The sequence below is a fragment of the Dipodomys merriami genome, unplaced genomic scaffold, assembly GCF_024711535.1.
Source record: "Dipodomys merriami isolate MVZ:Mamm:240054 unplaced genomic scaffold, mDipMer1.0.p SCAF_470, whole genome shotgun sequence".
Taxonomy (NCBI): Eukaryota; Metazoa; Chordata; class Mammalia; order Rodentia; family Heteromyidae; genus Dipodomys; species Dipodomys merriami.
In genome coordinates this window covers 306,976-332,077 of record NW_027206036.1, presented here as the reverse complement: position 1 = coordinate 332,077, position 25,102 = coordinate 306,976, and the positions used below count along the sequence as shown (strand labels likewise).

The window sequence follows — 25,102 nt, the reverse complement described above, 5'->3', positions numbered from 1 at the left end:
ATTAAGTGAAGTACACCAGGCCTAAAGAAACATAGATCCCATGGTCTCCCTTATTTGAAATAACTAGTACATGTCTAGGGCAAGCAGAAATGGTCAAAAGCTATGTACATATGACCATATAAGATGATATGAAGCGAAATGAGCCCTAAGACTGGAACCCAAGTGGTTTTTCTTTTTCTTGGTATTGTTTTTCAATGAAATTATAATGTACTATGTGATTTTTTTTGTTCCTTTGGTATATTCTTCCCCCAAGGTATAACCCTGTTTTCACTGTATTTGTTTGCGGTGCCCTAGATCTTTTATATACATTTTTCTAATTTGGGGATAGGATGCAAAAAAAAAAAATGCTTAAATAGGGATACAAGCTGACCCATTGTAACAATGAGATGTACAATACACTAGGTTGAAAATGACTTTACCATTTGTGTGAGGGAGGGTGGGAGGAGTTGCAGAGGTGAAGAGGAAAGAAATTGTAGGGGGAAAACAATGGAGGAAGTAACAATGCTCCATAGGAAATGCACTCATGTAACTGTAACCCCTCTGTTCACTATTTTACAATAAAAAAAGATATTTTTTAAAAAGAAGTAGTGCAAACAGTGAAGGAGGAAGCTGATTGACTGTGAGGCCTGTGAGTTCCTGTTCCAATACTAGCACAAGAAAGGCACAGTGGAGGCTGAGGTAGGTATATCCCATTAGATTTGAATTTAGACACCAAATATGGAAACACAGCAAATCCTCATCTCAGACATAAAGAGAAAAGCAACTGATTGGGTAAGAAAAATGTCATTTCCATGAGCCATGTCAGCAAAGGAAAATTGATTAGTAAAACAAACAACTTCCCAGATACATCATTTGAAAAAAGGTGAGAGAGAGATGGAGAGAATGGGGACTGAAAGAGAAGAAGACACAGGGAGGAAAATATACAAAAAGTGAGACAAAGAGTGAAATGATGAAATCTTATGAGTAGGAAACAGAATGAAGAGAGTAAATAGAGAAAAAATCTTGCGAGGACACCTTAGGAAAAATACAGAGGGCTTTCTAGGAAGACCACACACTATATCATCAAATATTATCAGGTTTTATATGGAGAGTAATTTAATTACATATATCTTACTAAGTAATCTCTAATATTTGAAGTCGTGTGTGTCACCACACTATTTCAGAAACTCCAGTAAAACTTCTTTAACATAATTCAACATTACTCATGAGGAAATGATCTCTGACAAGTTGTCAGCAAATGTCCACTTTACATGACAAGTGACCCCTTCAATGGCATTGAATTACAAAACAAGTGTGACTACTTTATCTCACATCAGAAAACTGGAGGCAAATCTGCCCTCAACTAAGACATACTGTAACAATTTATAATCTACAAATTCTAAAAAACTTCTTCACCTCATTTAGGAGTAAGTTCTTGAAGCTGAATCTATTTTTTTTTGTTTTTAAATCTTGGATAAACTTAGTTTCCTAAATGGAATGTAAAAATTGAGATATAAAAAGTAACTCACCAGAGATCCTCTCATTCTTTCTTGCTGTTGACTATGAAGAGAAGATTCTGATGCATGGCTTAGAGAAAAGGCAATTGACATAGTCAGGAAAGAACCTGTGTGATTATGTCCGAGATTTTCCTGCTCAAAACATTATACATGGAATGAAAAAAGCACAAAGTCTTCTTATGGGAGAAAAATCTTCGATGTCTCCAGTAGAGTATTAAATGCTCCGCTGAAGATGACTCCACAATCCATTAGTTGGTAGACAGTATTCTAGGTTAATATACATGCAGAATTCATAAAAACTAAGGTTCCTAAAAATAATTGAATATTAAAACAAAAATCCACCACTTTAATACCACTAGTTATTAAGGAAATACGTTGTATGAATTATTTTTCTATTCATTAAAATGGATCCTAAGACTCCATTGAGCTTTTGGACTCTTATTCATTTATATATTTAAACTCCATGGAGAGAATATAGGTTATAACTCAATACTATCTCACCCAAAATTATACAGGGAAATGTATAATACTTATTACTTTTATTATAATATTTCAGTAATGGTTTTCAAATGGCACATTTCCCTGCATCCAAATACTTGAAGCACCCTTGAGCAATAACTTGAAATTTGTCATTTAACCTGCTTAACATAATCAGTAAAGATTATGTAAATACAGGTTTGAGAATTCCCAAATGCTCATATTCCTAAACAATTCTATGAAGAATTGTGGCCATCCTCCATGAGATAAAGGGCTTAATAAAGATGAAACATGAAATATTAGTCATAGGAGTGACAGAACACCAACCACCCAATCACAGCCAAAGAACCAGAAGATTAAAATCTTATGTTGCACAAATAATACTAACACAAAATTCTAAGCTGAGGACACCCTAAAATGCAGACTTATAAAAATAAAAAATAATTTAAATATCCATATGCTTTTCTTATATTTATTGTTTAGATTATACACAGGAATGCTACTATCCAGAGGTTTTTTTCTTATTTTTTTTTACACAACTACGTGGAATAGAAATCTTAATATAAAATAACATAAACTTTACAGTGATATGTACGAAATATGAAAATCTACTCTGTAAATTTCAGTTCGGTTGTTTGTGCTAAGAAACAATATGAATTACTTAAAAGCAACATTTGTACATTCATTTTGGATTGTTCCACAAGAATGATTTCATACTTTTAAAAAGTTACAAAGAAATTTCTGTAGGCTAATTATCCATATTCCAATACTCAAAATCAAAAGTGTTGTAGATTTCAGGGTGGGATATTTTCTTTTTGTTTTGGGATTTAGAGTATCCTCCTTAAATTTAAAGTTTTCTATTCCATATTATTTTTTTACAAACATAATCTATATTTAATAGAGTTTATTGTGTAACTGGGCTCTGGTGGCTCATGGTTGTAATCTTAGCTAATCAGAAGGCTGAGATCTGAGCACCACAGATTGAAGCCAGCTGGGGCAGGAAAGTGTAAGAGACTCTAATCTCCAATAAACTACTAAAATACCTAGAAGTGGAGATGTGGTTTAAGTGGTAGAACATTAGGCTGGAACAAAAGAAGCTCAGGGTCAATGTCCAGTGCTTGAGTCCAAGAACCAGGTCTAGCACACAAAAAAGAGCATTTTATTTTATTGTATTTAAATTCTATTGAACAATTTCTTTGGAATACAGATTTAGGCAGTCTCTCATTTTAAATGATGTAAATTAGGCTCATTTATCTAGTGGAAAAATTGTAACATGTCAAGAACAGATAAGATAGAGAATACCCATGCTAGTAACATTTTAAGCTAAGAAACTCCGTAGGAAGTGCAAAGGATAAAAAGGGATCAACATGTTTCACTAACATCTTTTAAAGGAATGTTCAAGCTTTATTGACTTCAATTTCCATGAAGAATTTCTTAAGTGAAATAATACTTTTTCGAGCAGATTGAGACAAAATAGAGAACATTACCTAAAACCAAGAAATTCTGAAAAACCAAAACTGATTAGGAAGCATAGAATTTACAGTTAATGCTATCCAATGTCATATGGGCAGATTTTCCACTCCTCAAAGGAGAAAAAAAACACTTTTGTTTTTGAGATGAGGAGAGAATGCGGAATATGGGAGGTGTTTGGTGGTTACATTAGTATTTTTGTTGTTATGATAAACTTTGCAATTTAACTCGGTAAAAGCCTATTACCTGCCAAAAGTGACTAAGGAACAATTTTCTAATAATGTACAATTTTCTTAGAGGAGATTCAAACTCAAAAAAATGATTTACATGAAAAATAATAGAGAAAGTAGTTGAAAAGTCCATTCAAAAATGTTTTATTCCACTCAAATGAACTTAATACATGTGTTCTTTACAATTATGCTTGGATTGTTCATGAAAATTTCAAAAGATATTAAACAAAGCAGGCCATCATCTTATTTCCCTGTTAACTAGTTTTTTTATTTTGCAACACATGTGTTTGAGGCACATAGCAAAAAAGAAAAAAATCACAGAAGGAAAAAGAATCTAAAAACAAGTTAAATACATAGAGTTTTTTTATTGTGAAAATACTGTACAGAGGGGTTCAATTACATGGGCAAGATAATGAGTACATTTCTTATCAAGCATTGTAGCCTCCTCTTTTGTTTCCCCTTCCTATTCCTTCCCATCCTCCTCCCAGCCCCCTAACCCAATCCTGCTCCCTCCCACCAAAGTTGTAAAGTTCATTTTTCCACATAACATCTTCCACATAACCGCTCATTGTTGCAATGTATCCACCTGTATCCCTATTTAAACAATTTTTTTCCCTTCCCCTCCACAAATTATACCAACCTCAAATACAGTGAAAGCAGGGGATATACTATGGGGTAGGGACATACAAAGCAACAAAGAAATGATCTTTTAAATGTGTTAGAAACAATCATCTGAAAGAAAAAAAAACATTTGAATACATATCTTAGGGTTCATTTCCCTAACATCAACTTATCTGACCTTTTCTGCTTGACTCAGACATATACTAGTTATTGCAAATAAGGGAAACGATGGGACCTAAGTTTCTTTGGGCTTAATATAATTTTTAATATAATAACTTAACATAATTTTTTCCAAGTCTTTTCATTTCCTAAACATAGGGTTTCTTTGTTTATGGCTTTGCTGAATATACATGAATTGTCAATACCAAGCAGTTCATTTTTACTACACCTTTACTTTTACATCAGTTCTTAGGTTGTCTAAAACATTGAAATACAAATAAAACGTGTAGCAAAAATAATTTGAGCAAACAGCAGGTAATTTCACAAATAATGGAATGTGAACCATTTCTGCCCTTAATTGGGTTACAACTTTGTCTGAAAGAACACTTCTGGTGCTGTAGTCAAATGTGTGCTCACTGAAATAGATTCTTCCACAGAAATACATGATTGCACCTTGGAATAGCCATGGAATATTTGAGCCACAGCCCTACAAGTGCTCCAAAACTTTATAATACCCACAATAACCACACCTTGACTGGAACCAATTTCCCTCTTAATCTCCACCAGGACAAATCAATATGTAGGAAGATTTCTTCGCTTAGACATGGAATCAGTTTCAACACTGGCTCTTGTGAAGTCACCATGAACCAAAGCACATGCCAAACATTTATACCTTGTTTAAAAATTCCACATCATCATACTGGCCATCTCATGATGAAAACGGATAACTCACTAAATGTTAACGGGCTTTACTCTTCTAATATGAAACAAACTAACAGAAAACACATGGGAAATACAGAAATTAAAATAGAAGTAACATAACCCACATAAAGTATAAAGTTCAGCAATGATTTCATCAAAAGCTGTCTTTTCAAGAAAAGAAACTTCCTCTGTGGAGTTCAGAATCTCATAATTGAACACTGAGAATTTAGGGGCCAGACACAATCTGATAGGATGCATTGGTTGCATTTCCTTTTTGCTGACTTAAAAAACTTCTTGGTATGCTTGGTGTGCCTGATTCACAATTCATGTCATTACCAGCAGCAACCTCAGCCATGATGTGATAGAAGTTTTTCTTTATTTTCAAATAGAAAACTTTTCTCTTTGCTTGTGGAGCACTAGGGGTCAAGAACTTTTCCAAAAGAGATAGTATATCATTGCAGATATCTCTTAGCTTGTTCTCAATTCTTCCTGTGTTCTCACACGATTTGCTGCTTTTTCTCAGAACTTTCTGTCTTTTGCTCAATACTTGAAACTACACTCCAAGATGACCTATGGGTTCCAATAAGCAGCTGAGAGAAGATTCCTTTCCTCATTAGGTAATTCAGCTTCTTGCTCCTTTCCAGACTTGATGCAGGCTGCCATATCACCATATTGCTCAGCTTGCTTGGCCACTTTGGCCCTATGGCACCATCTCATTTCTATCCATGACTGCATGTCCTGTGTCCTGAATAGGTGGTGGAGGAAAGACAGGGGGTCATTGGTCTCTGGACGATGGCAGAAGCAGCGGTGAGGCTGAGATTTTGTCCCTGGATCTCACAGCTCACAGGCTCCAGCCCCTCTGCAGCCCCATTGGGCTTCTTCACATTCAATTTTATTGTTATTCCATGTGACGAATATCCGTAATTCTCCCTGAAAATTTCAAAATTAAAGTACATTTTGCTTGCTGCTCATTTTTTGTCATGTTAAAATGATTTCATATGCAGCATTATAGTAACGTGTGATTGTGGGTTTTATTTTTTGAAACAATATGGCCTATGGCAGTGTGTATGGTGCCAGGTGTTCAATGTGCACAATCTAGGATGACCTCGCACCATGATGATATGATGAGCAAAACCTTGCCTTCTACTCCAAGTGTCACTCAGAGTCAAGAGTTTCACAATTTTGAACAGTTGGGACATGATCAAGTTTCTGTCTAAATTCCTGAGAAATGGGAAAAAGGAGCTATTGGTATGGAGCTATCTTCATACAGAGTTTCTGAATGCTACTTTTACACATAAGACTGCTCAATGTTACTTGATATATATTCCTCATCTTTTAAAAAATTCTGCAATATTTTACTGTTGTTTAAATGTGCAAGAAAATTCCATTAAATTACTTTTTTTTATTTAAGTTCTGAGATAAAACCACTTTTTAAAACATCTTTCTAGGGCTTGGAATGTGGTTCATTGGTAGAGTGCTTGTCTTGCATGCATGAGGCCATGGGTTTGACTCAGCATCACATGAACAGAAAAAGCCAGAAGCAGTACTGTGGAACAAATAGAGCATGAGCCTTGAGATGAACAGCTGAAGGACAACACCCAGGCCCAGAGTTCATGCCCCACGATCTACAAAAATATATATGCATATTTTTTAATTTAAAATATCAAGACACATTTAATAAAAAGCAAAGTTGCTGTTCAGACAAAAATTGCTGTTATCAGCCAAGAGAGAAATAAGCCAGGAAGGTTTGATTACCAGAGGAGACATACCATGGTACCTGGCTCCTGTCATCCTGGAGGTGGGAGGTAAGACTTTTTCCACTTTAGGATTACAGTAGCCAGAGGAGGTTGCAGAGATATTTAAAGGTACCAGAGTCAACAGGTGTCATGGGTTCTTTTGGCTACTTCCTGCTGGGGAGGTGAAGGAGTCACTGGAGCTGGGGATATTAGGGTCCAGCAGGGCAATGTAAATGATGTCTCCAGTTGCCTGTAGTATTAGGATAGCCATGACTTGCTCCCAGGTGGTGTCCTGGGTTGGGACTGTTAACCTGTTAAAGGAGACTTTTGGATAGATCAGGCAAAAAGATGACAAGGTACCAAGGTCAGTTAACATGAATGGCATAGGATAACACACATTAGCCATGGGCCAGAAAAGTAATATTTGAAGCATAAGCCCCTACTAAGGGAAGTAGGGAGAAAGGGGGTGTCTAGTGTCTTTAGGACAACTAGGTAAGGGAGAAGAAAATGCACTAGTTGAGAATACCAGTCAGAGGCTACTATAAATACAAATAGCAAGTAACAAAAACAAGACTGGAACTTTCTGTCCAGATAGAAGATAGGCAGGTATGGACATTTAGGTGGGCAAGCAACTGTTTCTCTTGTTCTTCCAGTTCTGATTAATTTTGAAAAGGCAAGCATAAAGTGACTCCATTTAGGATGTCATCTCCTCTTATTGCTCTCCATGGTTTTCCATTGTCAGGACTAATTTTGTCCTAGATGGTGCAGGGCGGGGGTAGTGGAAGGGGGTGTCTTAGAGTCTGTTGCTCGGAGAGCTTCTCCTACTTGGCATTGTCTGGTTTGAACTCAAGGTCTGGGCACTCTCCCTGAGCACTTCTGCAAGGCTAGTACTCTACCACCTAAGAGAGTTGCTTGGAGGTGAGATTCTTTTGAGCCATGCCTCCAGACTGGCACATGGCTGATTAGCTGGGAAATTGAGTTTTAGAGAGATTCTTTGTGTTCAGGATGGCTTTGAACTGTGGCAAAAGGAATCTTTGTCACAAAAGCCCTTTTTATTTCCAATAAAAGCAACAAGGAAATCAACGAGATTGAGGTTACCTATAACTTGTAAACAATTGACTAACAATTATTTGCCAGGGTTTTGTAGTAAATCCCAGTAGATGTTTATAAACTCCATCTGATTGGCATTCTAAGTACCACCCCTTGCATCTGGGCAGCCTGTTTAAAGTCACTTATATACAACATTTAACCTTTAACAGATGTACAGACACTTTTTTAGGCTCTAGCATCATATCTTTTTTAACATTTTGGTTTGTAAAAATTTTTTCTGGTTGGATGAGGAGCCTGATCTGTAATGGTTGCAGCAATGTCTGCCTCTGTAGGCAGTTAGATCTAAATGGGGACCTAATCTCAAGTCCACACAACTTTCTTTCCTTAGCAGATGAATTAATGTGGATGGGCCAGCTCAAAACTCACTGCCAATTGGGACTTTGAGCTGATACAGGTGGGTTGGGATTTAAATTATCCCTCATATTTTACATCTTTAGCTTTCACTACACACTATCATAGATGACTGGGAAGTCCATGCTGAGTTAGCCAGACATGGGCATTAAGCATGCCTACAAACTCTCTTCCCATGACCTCTGTACTCTGTTCAAGCTTTGAAGAGACAAGCACAAGTGACTTCAGGATCTGATACCATCTCTGCCATCCAATGAGCAGTGGCTTACTGCCTCTGCATATTCCAACATTTTCAGGGTTCCAGGAATGCCTTTGTCTATGCTGGAATAAATGCATCTTTGACAGTTTCCTTGGTCGGTTGGTGGACTTGAACTCAGGGTTTGAGCATTGTCCCTCAAATCTCCAGATCAAGGCTAGTACTTTGCCACTTTGAACTCCAAACCAACTCGGCTTTTGAACACTCTGCTAGCAGATTAAAGATGACAATCTCACAGGGACCTTTCTCTGCCCAGCCTAGCTTGACACCAGTGTTCAGATTAATGAATCTTTACTTGTGGGCATATTTACTCCAACTAAAAGCTGAAAGATGGTCATTGGAAGTGGATTTATAAGCATGGTCTTACCTTGAACTTATTAAGGGCCAAAATTCCATGTGACAAACTTGTCCTATGTCCTTTACTGTGGGCCTTTTGGAAACTATTACAAAAATCCTATCATGGCAAACTAGGTTGAACAATAATTTGGTTATCCTAATTTATCTTTTCTACTTTGAAATAAACTTTAGGATAATTTTCCCTTTTAAACTTTTCTTTGTCTGGGAGCCCTGCCACTACCCACAACTTACCAAATTTTTCACAAAGGGTAGGCCATTTTTAATTCCTTTTTTAAAGTAAGTTTAATTTGCTTTTAAATGCTTCATTGAAACACTGGGCAACAGCCTTTACCTCTTGGCTTAAAGTTTAAACATAGTCTATGTACCTATGTATGCATTAGACAGCCACAAGGATCATTTTTACCTGTATTTTACCCTGCAAAATATCTAGCAGATTCCTGTTTTTGCTTATCTCTGTAAGTATTCTCCAAGTTCTTGTTCCTCATTTTTTGAAAGTCTAGCTTTTTAAAATTGCTACACAATTAAATTTAGCAAAACCATAACTTAATTGTGATTTTTTTACACCCATCTTCATGGAACTGGAAAAAGCAATATTAGTGAGAAATTCACTTTCAGCCTCCATAACAGTGAGAAAACACAGGCTCTCCACATTATCCACACTAGTGTTTTAATTATAACTCACTCAGAACAACATCATAATGGACTAAAAGTGAATCAGTCACAATTGACGCATCATCAATAATTAATTAAATATAAAAAGAAAGTACTAAAGTCATTTTTGGGTTACTCATACAAAGCCAAATGCTTATGAATCATGTTTTCATTTCCCCACCGAAGAAAATAGAAATGGAGCTGTGATTCAAGTGGTACTTGAGTAAAAGTACTTAACAGAGTGGCTAGGCTTTGAGTTCAAGCTATAAGACATCTACCCACACAAAAAGAAAATGTATTCCCAAATACGTGCTCTTTCATATTTTCTGAATGTTTCATGAACATGGGGATGAAAGATCATGAGAGAGATTTTAATCCTGTACACATTATGTAATCAATCAGGAGTGTTATCTTCCAACAGATATTCCATTCAAAAACTGAAATGGAATAGTAATAATGTTATAATGTATGGACCACACATATAATGGAAGACTTTTGGGGGAGCAGTAGAGAAGTCAGTGCTCTCATGTCCTTGGCTTCAAGCATGATAGTCTTTCCCCATCTATCACTACCAAACCACTTTTGATGATCTCAGTCAAATATCAAAGGTCCAGAGCTCTTATTTCTGAGAAGAGTTTATTAAATTTCCCCCAACAGCCATTCCTTAATATAAAAGACACAAATCAACAACTTCACTATCTTAATTATTTGTCAAGCCTGGAAGTAATTTATACCTATCACTTTTGTCCAATCTTTGAAGGTGAAAGTACATCATCCCTACACAATACAATGAAAGGATGAGAAATATTGGCTCAGTGGGTGGTTTTCCATTACACCTAGTTTAATTCTGCAATAAAGGGTTGCTGTATAAATCCCAGAGGTTTCTGTCAAAGGTTTTCCTACATTGGGTTTCATTTTCTGTGAGTGTTCCAATGCTGACTGAAGGGTGATTTCTGCTTGAAAGACATCCTCTAATTTTCACTAGACACTCTGTCATGTTGCCAGGTCTCTGAAACTGTAGAGACATGACTTCTGAATAAATAGTTGTCTACATTTATTATATTCACTTTTTATCTCCTGTTTATATTTTTGGATGCACTGAGGACTGACTTCACAGTAAAAGTCAATGCATATTTCTTATATTTGATAGTTTCTTTTCTCCTATGAGAGTCATTTCTCTGATGAACACTGAGGTATGACTTCAAAGTAAGATTTTCTACATTGATATTATCCATAAGTTTTCATTCTTGTGTGAGCTCTATAAACACTCATTCATGCATGACTTCCTACTGAAGGACTTTTTTGATACTGTTACATTCATAAAGTTTCTCTCCTGTGTGTTTGCTGATGAAAATTTAAGTATGATTTCTTCTTGAAAAAAATTCCACATATTTTATTCATAAGATTTTTCTCTGTGTGCATTCAAGGTTGAACACTGAGGTATTCCTTCTATGTGAAAGACTGCACATTTGCTATAATCACAAGTCTTATATCCTGTTTGGGTTCTCTGATACAAGCTGATTTTTCTTCCAGGTGAAAGATTTTCCGTATTTACCAAATTCCTAAGTTTTCTCATCTTTGTGTATTCTTTTATGCCTGCTGATCTGTGAACTCCATATGAAGGACTTGCCACACTTGTTACATTCATATGGTTTCTCTCCTGTGTGTGTTCTCTGATGGACAGTAAGGTGTGACTTACATAGAAAATACTTTCCACATTTGGTACATTCATAAGGTTTCTCTCCTGTGTGTGTACTCTGATGAATAGTAAGGTCTGATTTCTGGGTAAAAGTCTTTGCACACACATTACATTTTTAAGTTTTCTCTCCTGTGTGTGTTCTCTGATGATGACAAAGGTGTGTCCTCTGAGGAAAACACTTTCCACATTTGTTATGTTCATAAGGTTTTTCTCCTGTGTGTATTCTCTGATGGACAGTAAGGTGTAACTTACGTCTGATATACTTTCCAAATTTGTTACATTCATAAGGTTTCTCTCCTGTGTGTGTTCTCTGATGGGCAGTAAGTTGTAACTTCTATCTGTAATACTTTCTACATTTTTTACATTCATAAAGTTTCTCTCCTGTGTGGGTTCTCTGATGGACACTAAGCTTTGACTTACATCTGAAATACTTTCCATATTCATTATATTCATAAGGTTTCTGTTCTGTGTCAGTTCTCTGGTGCTTTCTGGGTCCTAACTTCAGAGTGGAAATTTTCCTACATTCTTCATATTCATAGAGTTTCTCTTCTTGTGGTGTTTTAGGTTGGCAAGTCAGTTCTGACTTCTTAGAGATATATTTTGCACATTGGTTAAACTCATCAGGCTCCTCTGGATATTTCCTCTGAGGTTTTGTAAGGTGTAAATCCTTACTGATTGAACGCTCAATTCACTACATGTATGAGGATTCTTTCCTGTGTGTCTTTTCTGATTCATAGTTTCTGTAGACCTTAAGTGGAATGTTTTTCCGCATATAGTGCTCTCAGGTGTTTTCCTCCCTCCCTGACAAATTTCTTGGGCAAGGAGTGAAGACTTAACATATTCTTCTCTATATTCATTATGGTTATAAGCAGGATCTCTGACACAAACCTAATTATGTGGAAAGAACATGGTCTCTGAGTTTAAAATCTTCCCTACTCCATATTCAAAATACTGACGCTTATTTGGACCCTCATAATTTTGACTAAAAGGCTCCAAATATCTAAGGGATTGTTTATCTATAGGTGACAGAACAGGCGTATATGCAGCAGGCATCTCACCAGACTCGCAATAGGGGAAAATGTTCTGATGTTGAATGAACTCTACAGTCCTCACCCTTAAGGAGTTCTCGTCATTCCTATTCAGCTCTGGCTTCTGTTTTGAGGCCAAGTTAGAAGTTGTTAGTAATCCCACTCTTTGCTCCACTCTGTTACTATCCATGACAGCCACTTCACACACACACATTCATCTGAACCTTCCTGGTACGTTTTAATCAAATCCTCCATTTCTTGAACATCTAAAATGAGTCATGAAAAAAAGACAAAAACATAAATCAAATCCTTAATGTAAAGGTAAAGACATATTTCCCATACTGTTAGAGATTTTAAGATATTCAAATAGGTTTTGATTTATAGAGAGATACATTTTGTTCTCCATAATGTATTGATTAAGAAACCAATACTAATATTTTATGATGGAAAATGCTTTTTCTGTTTCAGTTTTCTCATCTTTTTCATATCAGAGGAATTATTTACACAAATTTCTAAACTATTTAGTGATAGCATGTTAGGCTACATACTGTCGTATTTAGTATTTTTGTTTTTTTCTGAAATACTGTTTTGTTTTTTTTAGGGTTATAATTGCTTTTTGTTTTTCGCGCGGGAGGGTTCCGGTTGTGGGTCCTGAACTCTGGGCCTGGGCGCTGTTCCTTAGCTCTTCAGCTCAAGGCTAGCGCGCTACCACTTGAGCCATAGCACCACTTTTGGCTTTTTTTTTTTCTGCTTATGTGGTGCTGAGGAATCGAACCCAGGGCCTCATGCATGCAAGGCAAGCGCTCTACCACTGAGCCACCTTCCCAACTACTCTACTTCTCAAACATTAGGAGAAGGGTATTTTCTAATTTTGGAGATTGTAACTTTTTTTTACACAAGCCTTTTGCCATTCACCTGAGGGTAAGGTTTTATACACCATCTCTTCAGTTCTAACTTACCACAATGAATTATTTTAAGTATCTTAGTAATTTTAAAATTTGTTTCTCTCCTTTTTAGACAATGTTTCATCAAAATTTATTCCTGCCCCTCAAACCTATGGAAGCCCAAAGATTCTCCAGCTCACCACCTAGTTAATCATTCTCTCTAGACTAAAACTTTGATTCTGTATCCCGGCCTCTCCACACCTTATCCTAATCAGAGGATAGCAGTCTTGGCCTACTCATATCCTATATCTGCCTTGTCCTAGTTTCAAAGAAAATGAAATCTCATCTTTGACATTTCTAATTTTCTTTTTTTGTCAGAACAATTTGCACACAGAGAAAGAATTGCTAAATTTAACTTTATGGCCACACACAGTTCAGTATGTATCTGCATGCATTTTTGATTCACAAATCCAACACAAAGAATCACCAAGTTCTCTGCAACACATGGGACTCGGGGGAATTAGGAATATTATTGGTCAGTACAGAGCAAGATGAATTTACCAACTCAGTTCTGGATCCAAGATCACTATGCAAGATGCTTTAACTCACCTGTGAAATTATTTTTTTTTATTGTGAAAATACTGTACAGAGGTGCTACAATTCATGGGCAAGATAATGAGTTCATTTCTTATCAAGCATTGTTGCCTCCTCCTTTGTTTCCCGTTCCCATCCCTTCCCATCTCCCCACCGGCTCCCCTTCCCTAACCTCCCCCCCCGTTCTTTCCCCCAACCCCAAAGTTGAAAAGTTCGTTTTTAGACATAACGACTTGTACATCTCATTTTTGCAATGGGTCCACCTATATCCCTATTTAAACGATGTGTTTTTTCCCTTTCCCTCCACAAATTATATCAACATAAAAATACAGTGCAGGCAGGGGTTATACCATGGGGGAGGGACATACAAAGGAACAAAAAAAATCTTATAAATATGTTAGAAACAATTGCATGAAAGAAAAAAAAATGAATACTTATCTTGGGTTGATTCCCCTAACTTCAACTTATCTGACCTTTTCTCCTTAACTCAGACATATACTAGTTATTGCAAAAATAGAAACCATGGGGCCTATGTTTCTTTGGGCCTGCCTTACTTCACTTAATATAATTTTTTTCCAAGTCTTTCCATTTCCTAACAAATGTGGCAATATCATTCTTTCTGATAAAGGCGTAGAATTCCATTGTGTATAGATACCACATTTCCTTATCCATTTTTCTACTGAGGGGCATCTGGGTTGGTCCCATATCTAAGCTATGGTAAATATACTTGTGCTGGTAGCTTTAGTGTGGTCTTGTTTGTGATCATTTGGGTAAATGTCCAAAAGTGGGTTTGCTGGGCCATAGGGGAGTGTTATGTGGAATCATTTGAGGAACCTCCATACTGCTTTCCAAAGTGGTTGAACAGGTTTACACTCCCACCAAGAATGCAGTAATATTCCCTTCTGTCCGCATCTCCTCCAGCACCTGTTGTTATTAGACCTGTGAAATTCTAGTCTGAGGCTTCTCCCATATATGGCTCATCATCTTCCTCCAGCTTGACAATCAATTGAGGTTTAGGAACACAGTGCCCTGTTAATAAGAAAGAGTGCAGACCTATTGTTCATTCTGTGTCAAAATAGCTGTAAGATCTCAGATATTCTGTTTATCAAGTTGCTCCAAATCTTCTTTCTTATTTCTCACTGGCTCCATGGTTGACTTTCCCCCAGCATTGGTTTAAACTTTGCAGGTTGTGTGGCTTGAACTCAGTTCTTTTTCTCCAGGCTAAGATTCTATTAGTTTGAGTCTAGCTACACTTCCAGTTTATGAGTGCTTAATTTGAGATACGTGTCTCATGGAGTCTTTAGTAGCATTACTGTCTTCAAAATGAAAACCTCAGATTTCAGACTCCTAAGGAGCCTGGATTACAGGCGTGAACCACTGCACACACACACACACAACATATATAAATACACATGTTTTTATATAAATATATAATTTTATATATACATATATAAATACAAGTGTATTTATAAATTATAAATTTATATTATAAATTATAATATATATTTATATAATAAATATATATTATATTATAATATAAAATATAAATTATAATTATAAATTTATAATTTATAAATACATTTGTATTTATATATGTATATATGTGTATAATTTTATATATACAGATATAAATACATATGTATTTATATATATGTGTGTGTGTGTGTGTGTGTGTGTGTGTGTGTGTGTGTGTGTGTGTGTGTGCATTTTCTAGATTGTATATCCACCCATGATAATCATCTCAATTTTGTGGAAACAGTCTCCTTTTAGGGAACATAGTTTGGAACTTTTGTCAAACTGCTGATTTGAATTCTTGAAGAATGAGAATTAAATTGCCTTGGAATGTATATAATCCACCTGAAGCTTTCCTTAGAAACAAATGACACTTCACACAGACTGGAATCTTACATCTAAATAGCATTGAAAGTCCAATAAATATTCACATATCTACTAAAAACAAATCATTTCTGGGCAGCAGTGGTTCACGCCTGTAATTCTAGCTACTCAGTAATCTGAGATCTGAAGATCATGGTACAAAGCCAGCCCTGGCAAGAAAGCTGTGAGACACTTATCTCCACCACACTTCCATCGTGAATCATGACTTGTATAGCTTACTTTCATCAATGCCTAATGACCTCCTAAGATCCACTTTTTTACCCTATTTCCTTCAAGTTCTCTGGCTTTCCCCCACCCTCCAGAAGATATTCATGTGAATACACTATACATATTTAAACCTTTTTTGCTATTCCTGGGGCTTGAACTGGGGGCCAGTCCTGGGTACCTTTCCTGATCTTGATTTGGTCAAGGCTACCACTCTACCACTTAAGCCCAAATGCCATTTCCTAATTTTTCTGAGGAACTGAACTTAGGGCTTCATGTATGGTAGGCAAATACTCTACCACTTAGCCATATTCCCAACCCCAATGCATTTGTTTTCATTTCCAATATGTAGTAAGAAAATGGCTACATTTAATATTCTATAAATCACAATGGTAGAATACATTTCTTTGAGATCCATTGTAATTTCCCCTGTGTTTATTTCACTCATAAAATATTACAAATATATTTTTAAATTTTCTTGTATTTATCATGTATTTTTATTTCTCATATTGAGTTCTACAAATTTGTAGATTAAAGATATTATAATTGCATGGCCCTTTAAAGATGGATTCGCATACTTTGCTTTTCACCATAAAACTTTTATTATCAAATTGTATGATATGTCAGTTATTATCAATGGTCTGTATCTGTGGTCATATATTTTGGTCTGATGTTCATATCCTTACATATTATCGCTATTTGTATTTTTCATTATTAGTTTTTGCTTATGCTATCTTTTTTTTAAATTTTTACTTCTCTCAGAAAGAGAGAAAAATAGAGAAAAAAATCTCGTGAGGACAACTAGAGAAAATACAGAGGGCTTTCCAGGAACACCATATCCTATATCATCAACTATTATCAAGTTTTATGTAGTCAGGGACCAGGAAGCAGGCCAAGAAGTATGTATGGAGAGTAATTTAATTACATATAGTTACTCAGTCATCTATAACAGTTGAAGCTGTGTGTGAGAGCACACTATTTCATAAACACTGGTAAAACTCTGCAACATAATCCAACATTACTCATAAAGAGGTGATCTCTGACAAGTTGCTGGCAAATGTTCATTTTCCATGACAAGTGACCTTCTCAATGTCACTGAATCACATAACAAGTGTAACTACTTATTCTCACATCAGAAATACTGGAAGCAAGTCTTCCCTCAATTTAGACAGACTGTAACATGTTATAATCTACTCATTCTAAAAACCATCCTTTAAAAAAAGAATGTGACAATACCGTACAGAGGAGATGCAATTACATGGGCAAGATAATGAGTACATTGTGAACCCCAAGATAAGTATTCAAGTGCTTTTTTTTTTCTTTCATGCAATTGTTTCTAACATATTTATAAGATGATTTCTATGTTGCTTTGTATGTCCTTCCCCCCATGGTATAACCCCTGCTTTCACTGTCTTTGATGTTGGTATAATTTGCGGAGGGAAAGGGTAAAAACAAACGTTTACCTAGGGATACAGGTGGACCCATTGCAACAATAAGTTGTACAAGTTGTTTTCTCGAAAATCGAACTCTAAAAATCATCTTTATCTGATTTAGAAACATGTTCCTAAAGCAGAATCACTTTTTCTGTTTTTAAATCATAGACACCATAAGCTTGCTAAAATGGAATTTGGAAAATGAGAAATAAAAATCAACTCACCACAGATCCTCTCATTCTTTCTTGTTGTTGATAATGAACAGAAGATTCTGGAAGCCTGTCTTAGAGAAAAGGCAACTGACATAGTCAGGAAAGAACCTGTGTGATTATGCTCCAGATTTTCCTGCTCAAAACATACATGGAGTGAAAAAACACAAAAGCCTTCTTATGGGACAAGAATCTTTTATATCTCAAGTAGAGTATGAAATACTCACCTGAAGTTGACTCCACAGTCCATTAGTTGATAAACAGACAGTATAAAAGCAATTCATTTCTAGGTTAATACACACACAAAATTCATTAAAACTAAGGTTCCTAAAAATAATTGAATAATTGAAACAAAAATCCACACCTTCAATAACACTAGTTATTAATACTTAGAGTTGTATGAATTATTTTTCTATTCGTTAAAATGGATTCTAGGACTCCATTGAGCTTTTGTACTCTATCTTATTCATTTACATATTTAAATTTCATGGAGAGCATATAGGTTATAACTCAATACTTTTTCACCCGTAATTATACAGGAAAATTTATACAATACATTTTACTTGCATAATATTTCAGTAGTGGTTTTCAAATGAAATACTTCCCTGTATCCAAATACTCAGAGTACCCTTGTGCAATGACTTGAAATTTGCCTTTTAACCTGCTTCACATAATCAGTAAAGATTATGTAAATAGAGGTGTGAGAAGTCCCTAATGCTTACTTCCTAAACAATCATATGAAGAATTGTGGCCCTCCTGATGAAGATAAAGGACTTAATGAAGATGTAACATGAAATACTACTCATAGGATTTACACTGTCCCAACCAACAACCACAGCCAAAGAACCAGAAGATTAAAATCTTAAGTTATACCAATAATACTAACATAAAATTCCAAGCTGATGACACGCCAAAATGCAGACCAATAAAAATTTAAAAATTACATATCTATATACTTTTCCTTGTATTTGTTGGTTGGCTTATTAAACAGGAAATGCTACTATCCATCCACACAGGTTTTTTTTTTTAAAACAACTGCATGGAATGGATACTCTTTATATAAAATAAAATGAACTTCATAGTGATATGCATGAAAAATGAAAATCTACTCTATAAACTTCACTTAGGTCCTTTCTGCTAAGAAACACAATAGGAATCATTTAAAAGCAACATCTGCAAATTCATATTGAGTTTTTCCACTTCACAAGAATGTTTTCTCTAAAAACTTACAAAGAAATTTTATTTTTTGGATCAGTCGTGGGGCTTGAACACTGGGCGCTGTCCCTGTGCTCTTCAGCTCAAGACGAGCGCTCTACCACTTCAGCCACAGCACCACTTCCAGTTTTCTAGTGGTTTTATTGGAGATAAGAGTCTCACGGAATTTTCTCCCTGGGCTGGCTTTGAACCGTGATCCTCAGATCTCAGCCTCCTGAGTAGCTAGGATTACAGGTGTGAGCCACCGGTGCCCAGCACAAAGTAATTTTTATACACTAATTATCCATATTCAAATACTCAAGACCAGGAGTGTTGTAGATTTCAGGATGGGATATTTTCTTTTTGTTTTCAGATTTGGACTACACTCCTTAAAATTTAAAGTGTTTTTTTCATATTATTTTATTAGAAATATAATGTGTATTTAAAAGAGTTTATTGTAATTGGGCTGAGTTGGCTTATGATTTTAATGTTAGCTACTCAGAAGTTTGATTTCTGAGCACCACAGATTGAAACCAGCTGGGGCAGGAAAATCTAAGTGACTCTGATCTCCAATAAACTACTAAAAATACCTGGAGGTGGAGATGTCGCTCAAATGGTAGAACATTAGGCTGGAAAAAAGAAGCTCAGGGTCAGTGTCCAGTGCTTGAGCCCAGGAACCAGGATTAGCACACAAAAAAGTGCATTGTAGTGTATTTAAATTCTACTGAACAATTGTTTTGGAATACCTATTTCAACAATCTCTCATTTTAAGTGATGTAAAATAGGCTCAATATTCTAGTGGAGAAGTGGTAACTGGTTAAGAACAAATAAACTGGGGAATATCCATGCTAGTAACATTTTAATCTAGGAAAATCCATAGGAAGTGCAAAGGATAAAAGGGATCAATATGTTTCACTAAGATATTTTAAAGGAATGTTCAAGCTTCATTGACTTCAATTCCCATTAAGAAATTCTTAAGTGAAATAATACTTCTTTGAGCAGATTGACACAAAATGGAGAACACTAGCTAATATTTTGTTACACCTTCCATCTACAAAACATACAACTTTGAGCAAAACAAAGTACCTCAAGTTTCCTTCTGTAACAATCTGTGACCAACCCTTTCTCAACTGCAGGTAAAAAAACAACGCTTTAAGGCTACTATCAGTATATCCACAGGTGAGACATTTGAGAGATCATGTACAAGAATTGATAGTGTGAACAGGCTGAATAAACTAGTAAGAACAGAGATAGATACTTTCAGTTGTGACAATTATTCCTCTCCTCCACAAACCACAACCCCATGTCCCTTCTGAGAACTAGGTTCTGTCTGATTCCTCAGGCAAGTTCATTTCCCCTCCTACTAGTTAGTGTTAAATTTCCAACAGCAGCTAGTGATTGGGAGTGTTAGAGGAAAGAGTACACCTGAGCCTTGTGCTCTAGGAAGTAGATTCAATTTTTGCTTAAGGCAAGAAAGTTGAAAACATTTTGTCCTTCCTTTGCCTTTCTGCCTCTGCTCTGTAGGGCTTGTCAAAGTTGACAAGGTATCCTCCTTCAAACATTGCTACGCTTCATTGCTTAACAGAAAGAGGAAAAAAACAGGACTATCACACACTACTGTAATATCTCATGTAGACCTGTTCCTACAAAGAAGGTCTTGTACAAACACGTGTGAACTAATGGCAGGAGGGCTAAGAAATCTAACATGGGAGGCACAGAACAGAGACACCTCGACATAAACAACACAGAAACCCAAAATACAAATGCCATATAAATGGAGTCAAAACAGGCCCACATTTCACAATTTCACTAAAAATGTTACCATGCTCATCTTCCTCCTGGGCAAAGTTTAATAAAGTCACATGGGTTAAGAGCAGTGTTTCATAGTCATGGAAATAGAAATGCACAGTTCCTTGTTTTCCTTATTCGAGAGAACTACCCATCTTGCTGTCAGAGCTTTGTGAGCCAGTTTCTGGCACCTGGAGGCACAAGTGCTTTGGCAGCACAAACTCTTGAACCCTGAACAAATCATCAGCCCCATACTGGAGGAATATGTGGAGGACAGACTCCTTCTTGGGTTCTGCATCCAGCTTGCAATTTCTACCTGACATTGGTTCTGCAGTCTGAGATCCCTTCATGTTACACCTCCCAAGCTCCACTGAAGAGAAAACTTCCAGCAGCAAGGCAACGAGAAAGGAACTGGAATTTACAGGCTGAAAATACCCACATGGGGTGGGGAGGCACATGTGCAGAAGGATCGTTGCCCTGCTTTTTAAAAAGAAAAAAAGAAAAACAAAACAAAACAAAAAACAAACTATGCACTTTCAAAGGATCTGTGCTGAACCTTTTTCTCCCAAATGTGGGAACATAGGTGAGCTTTTTTTTCATGAAAAGCATTGTGTGCCTCCTGAAACATTGTTAGACCACTCAAAAAATGGAAATGTATTGGAAGCATGAGATAAGTTGGCTTTTTAATTTTTAGTTCTATTAATATAATTGAGGTTATGAGACTCTTGTGTGTTTATTTTTAACAGATAGTTTTTGTTGAATGTAAATTTTGTCTGTTCTTTACATTTTGTCATGGCCCTCTGGTCACTATAAAAAGATATTTGCAGCCACTAAACGGATTGTTGAATCGTTTTCCATGCTCTAATGTATACACAGCAATAAAGTAGCAGAATTGCGTGGTAGATATACTGCATAATCCTTGCACCAATTTAGATTTATAAAAAATCTAAACATTTCCCAGAAATGCCCAAATCCCATCTCTGAAACATTCAGGAGTTTTTGGCTATTTCCAAAATTTTCCCTTTTTAAATTTTTTTTCTTTTCTTTTCGTTGTTGTTTGTGTGGCTTGAACTTGGGGTGTCAGTATGATCATTTCTTTAATAATTTTTTCAGCTAGGTAGTGAAAAGCATCCTGTGTGGGGTGGGAGGAGCGGTCTTACATCATGGTACATCACTACCATTGCTGTTCAAAGACATAGTGGTTTGGGGAGATCCGGGGGAATGTGGGTGGGTGTGCAAGATTGAAGTGAAGGGTAGGTCAATGTGAAGCTTGATGGCTTTCCATCTGTTTTGCATGCCGTACTTGGTTTGAATTCCTACCTCTTCTATAATTCTAGGAGTTCCTCTCAGTAACTCAGTTACCTCAAACTTATCTGCCCAGATGTTACCCATTAGACTTTGGAATAAGTCTATTATTTCAGGTCCTGCATGTGGGAGCAGTCAGGGGCCTCTTCTAGAAAGCAGGCTTGTGCCATGAGCTCTGGCATTTGCAACACAGTCAGGAATAGTCAGGCATCATTGGGACAATAGAGTTCCTTTACTTATAATGCAGCTTTGACAGAGAATTCCTAAATTCTTCATGACAAGTTCTCTCAAAATATATGTGTAAACCTAATCTATACAGGTACAGTGGTACACCTATAGTCCAGCAACCTGTAAGGCTGCAAGGATCATTCAAGCTCAGGAGATGAAAGCCATTCTGGGTAACATAGGAAGATTGAGTCTCAAAGCAACACAAGTGCAACATTTCCCTACCAGAGGTTCCTGGTTTGATCCTCAGTACTAGAGAAAAAAAACTAACCCAAAGCATAGCATTTTTTACTAATAATACATCACTTTTAATGCTGAGTGTACTATTTCCAATTTTCCTTTCTAATCATCAAATGTGAATCTTCAATTTTATGAAACTGCTAGATGACGGTAGAGGAAGAACATGCTTAGTTTCTTAGCTCTGGGTAGAACCATGGGAGTAGAAAACAATTTTCAGGCGTTTCTAACCTCGTTCCAATGACATGGAGGATACGTTGCCAGTGCTCATTGATTTTGGTAAGCTTGTCATCATCTTGACAAGTCTCATATTGCTGCTGTCCTTATCAACTGCTATCCCATTTGCTCCAACTGGGACTTGATTGCACTGAGGAAGATACTTTCCTTAATACACTCCTGCAAGAGGAATTTAAAACAGGACGCTACATTGTTCTGCCAATTACTTTTTTCTTTTTTTTTTCAATTCCAGCCCCCCAAATGCATTTCTTCTTTACCAAAAATATATGCATGCCTCTTTTTTTTGTAATTGAAAAATTCTAATCATACTATGACTTAAATCAATTTTACAGGAAGGGGCTAAAAACTCAAGCAAGACCATGTAAGCATATTTACGATGTGTGTTTTTTTTTTAATTTTTATTTATTTTTATTGTGAAAATACTGTACAGAGGGGTTACAATTACATGGGCAAGATAATGAATACATTTCTTATCAAGCATTGTAGCTTCCTCCTTTGTTTTCCTTTCCCAACCCTTCCCATCCTCCCCCACTCAATCCTCCCCTCCACCAAAGTTGTAAATTTATTACATTCTTAATGCAACAGCCTCTCTAATATCTCTACATTCTAACTTAATTGAGATCCTACAAGTGGATGGAACTCAGTTGCATTAACTATATGAATAACAGTCTTGTTCCTTACATCACATCTGGGTCCTAGTGACCACCTAAACGTAGCAAATTCATTGTAGTTTACCTCTGCCTTTGGTGGTAGCTAGAATCCTTCACATATCTGAGACATCAAGATACTTCAGGAGACACAATTCCCCTGCTCCTAACAGATTTTCCAAACCAGAGAAAGCAACTGCTCTCAATACATGCCCACCTACAAAGGGGTCATACTTTTCACCTCTTTGGACTCTTTTCTTTCCCTCAGATAGATGAAAAGTGGTTCTAAAATTCCTCAGTTCTTACAGGAAACACCTATGTAAGGGATTTTCACCAGTGGGAATAGGGTTCTAACTATGTCCACCTGAGAATGCCTGCTGGCTCACTTTCTGAAATGTCACAACCTCTTCTTCAATGCTGAAGTCTGTTGTCTGTAGAACTGATTTCCATCTGGCACCAGGTATTTACATAGCTCCTTGTTTTCATCATTTAATTGAATCCATGTATTGAGTCTGTCTTCAATCTCTACTTTCCTGATAGTCATCTGCCTATAAAAATGTATTTGGCTGCTAAACATAGTCAACATACCATTCCCTCTTAAGAAAGGGCTGTGAATTTTATTTATTTTAGTCAGCATCATTAAGGATTTTAATATCTGTTTTTTTCTGTTATGAGCCTCAGGTTAGCATTCTCAAGGGTTGGTGATGTAACACCTGTAGAAGTGCAACAAAACTGACTTTTACTCATTGTAGATCTATTACTATCACGTTATATCAAACATGACAAACAAGAAAGTCTGAATATATTAAACACCACATAAATTTCTTCTGTTTTCATTCCTTTGGATATTGAGTTTTGAATGTTGATAACCTGCTAATTTAATTCTGACCCAACCCTTTCCCCTTTTCAACTATTCAAAAACTTACATTGTTAAGACAAATTTTCCTCTCATTTGATTTATGTATAATCCTCATCATGCTGTATATCAACTATTTGTAATACAATGCACCAAGAATAATAGAGCCATATACATGATAGAGTATTGAAAGAAAAGAATGAAAAACCTAAACCAATGTCCACCAATCACTTGATTCCACACTTCACATTGTACAGTATAGCTTTTGCATGGAAATCATAGAAATGTCAACCCAATCTAGTCTACTCTATACAGGGAGATGCAAAATATCCTAGGTGTCTTTACTTACAAGCAACTCTAGGAAGCAGGCTTCAGCACAGAATCATTCTCCTCCTAAGTTTAAATGAGTTAGTCTAATAAATTTGAGAATAAATAATGCAAACAACCAAAGGAATTCTGAAATCCTAAAAATCTTGAAATACAGTTAGTTAAAAAGGGGCTCCAGGAGGAAAGCAGCACTCTCACAGGTAGTCCCACTATGTGTCTCTGACCAAAAGAAGATCTAGGGGCACAGCCACACTAAACCTGAAGAGATTCACTCCAATCAAACCCTAAATATGTTGACTTTTCCTGCTACATGAGGATGATCCTAGTAGGCAAATAAGGAAAGCAAAAAGAGATATAGTGAACCTACCCTTGAGGTGCTCCTGCACCACAGGGCTTGGTGTGCCATGCCAGGATTTCCCAGCTGCATGCAGCCAGCCACAAGGCTTCCCACTGCCTCTGCTGCAACCAGCATGGCCCCCGCTGCCCACACCAGCCCACCAAACCAAGACCCACCCAATCCTTCTTGTGGCAGGACTCACCATGCTGCAGAGGATATCCTTAAGCTGCAGCAGATGCCACCCCCCAACCAGGACCTGCAAACACCCACACCCAACTCCATCCTGGCAGCCATAGCATAGCCATAGCATAGGTCGAGTGCACTACCAGCTACAGACCTTGTGAGTTACCCAATTGGGTCCAATCCCTGGAGGTGGCAATTCTCTG

At 36.6% G+C, this 25,102-nt stretch overlaps 1 pseudogene; it reads right to left on the bottom strand.

Moving 5' to 3' along the window:
* LOC138808722 (zinc finger protein 658B-like) overlaps positions 1 to 24,851 on the bottom strand; it is a 38,885-nt pseudogene extending 14,034 nt beyond the window's left edge.
* Between the last annotated feature and the right edge of the window lie 251 nt (positions 24,852 to 25,102).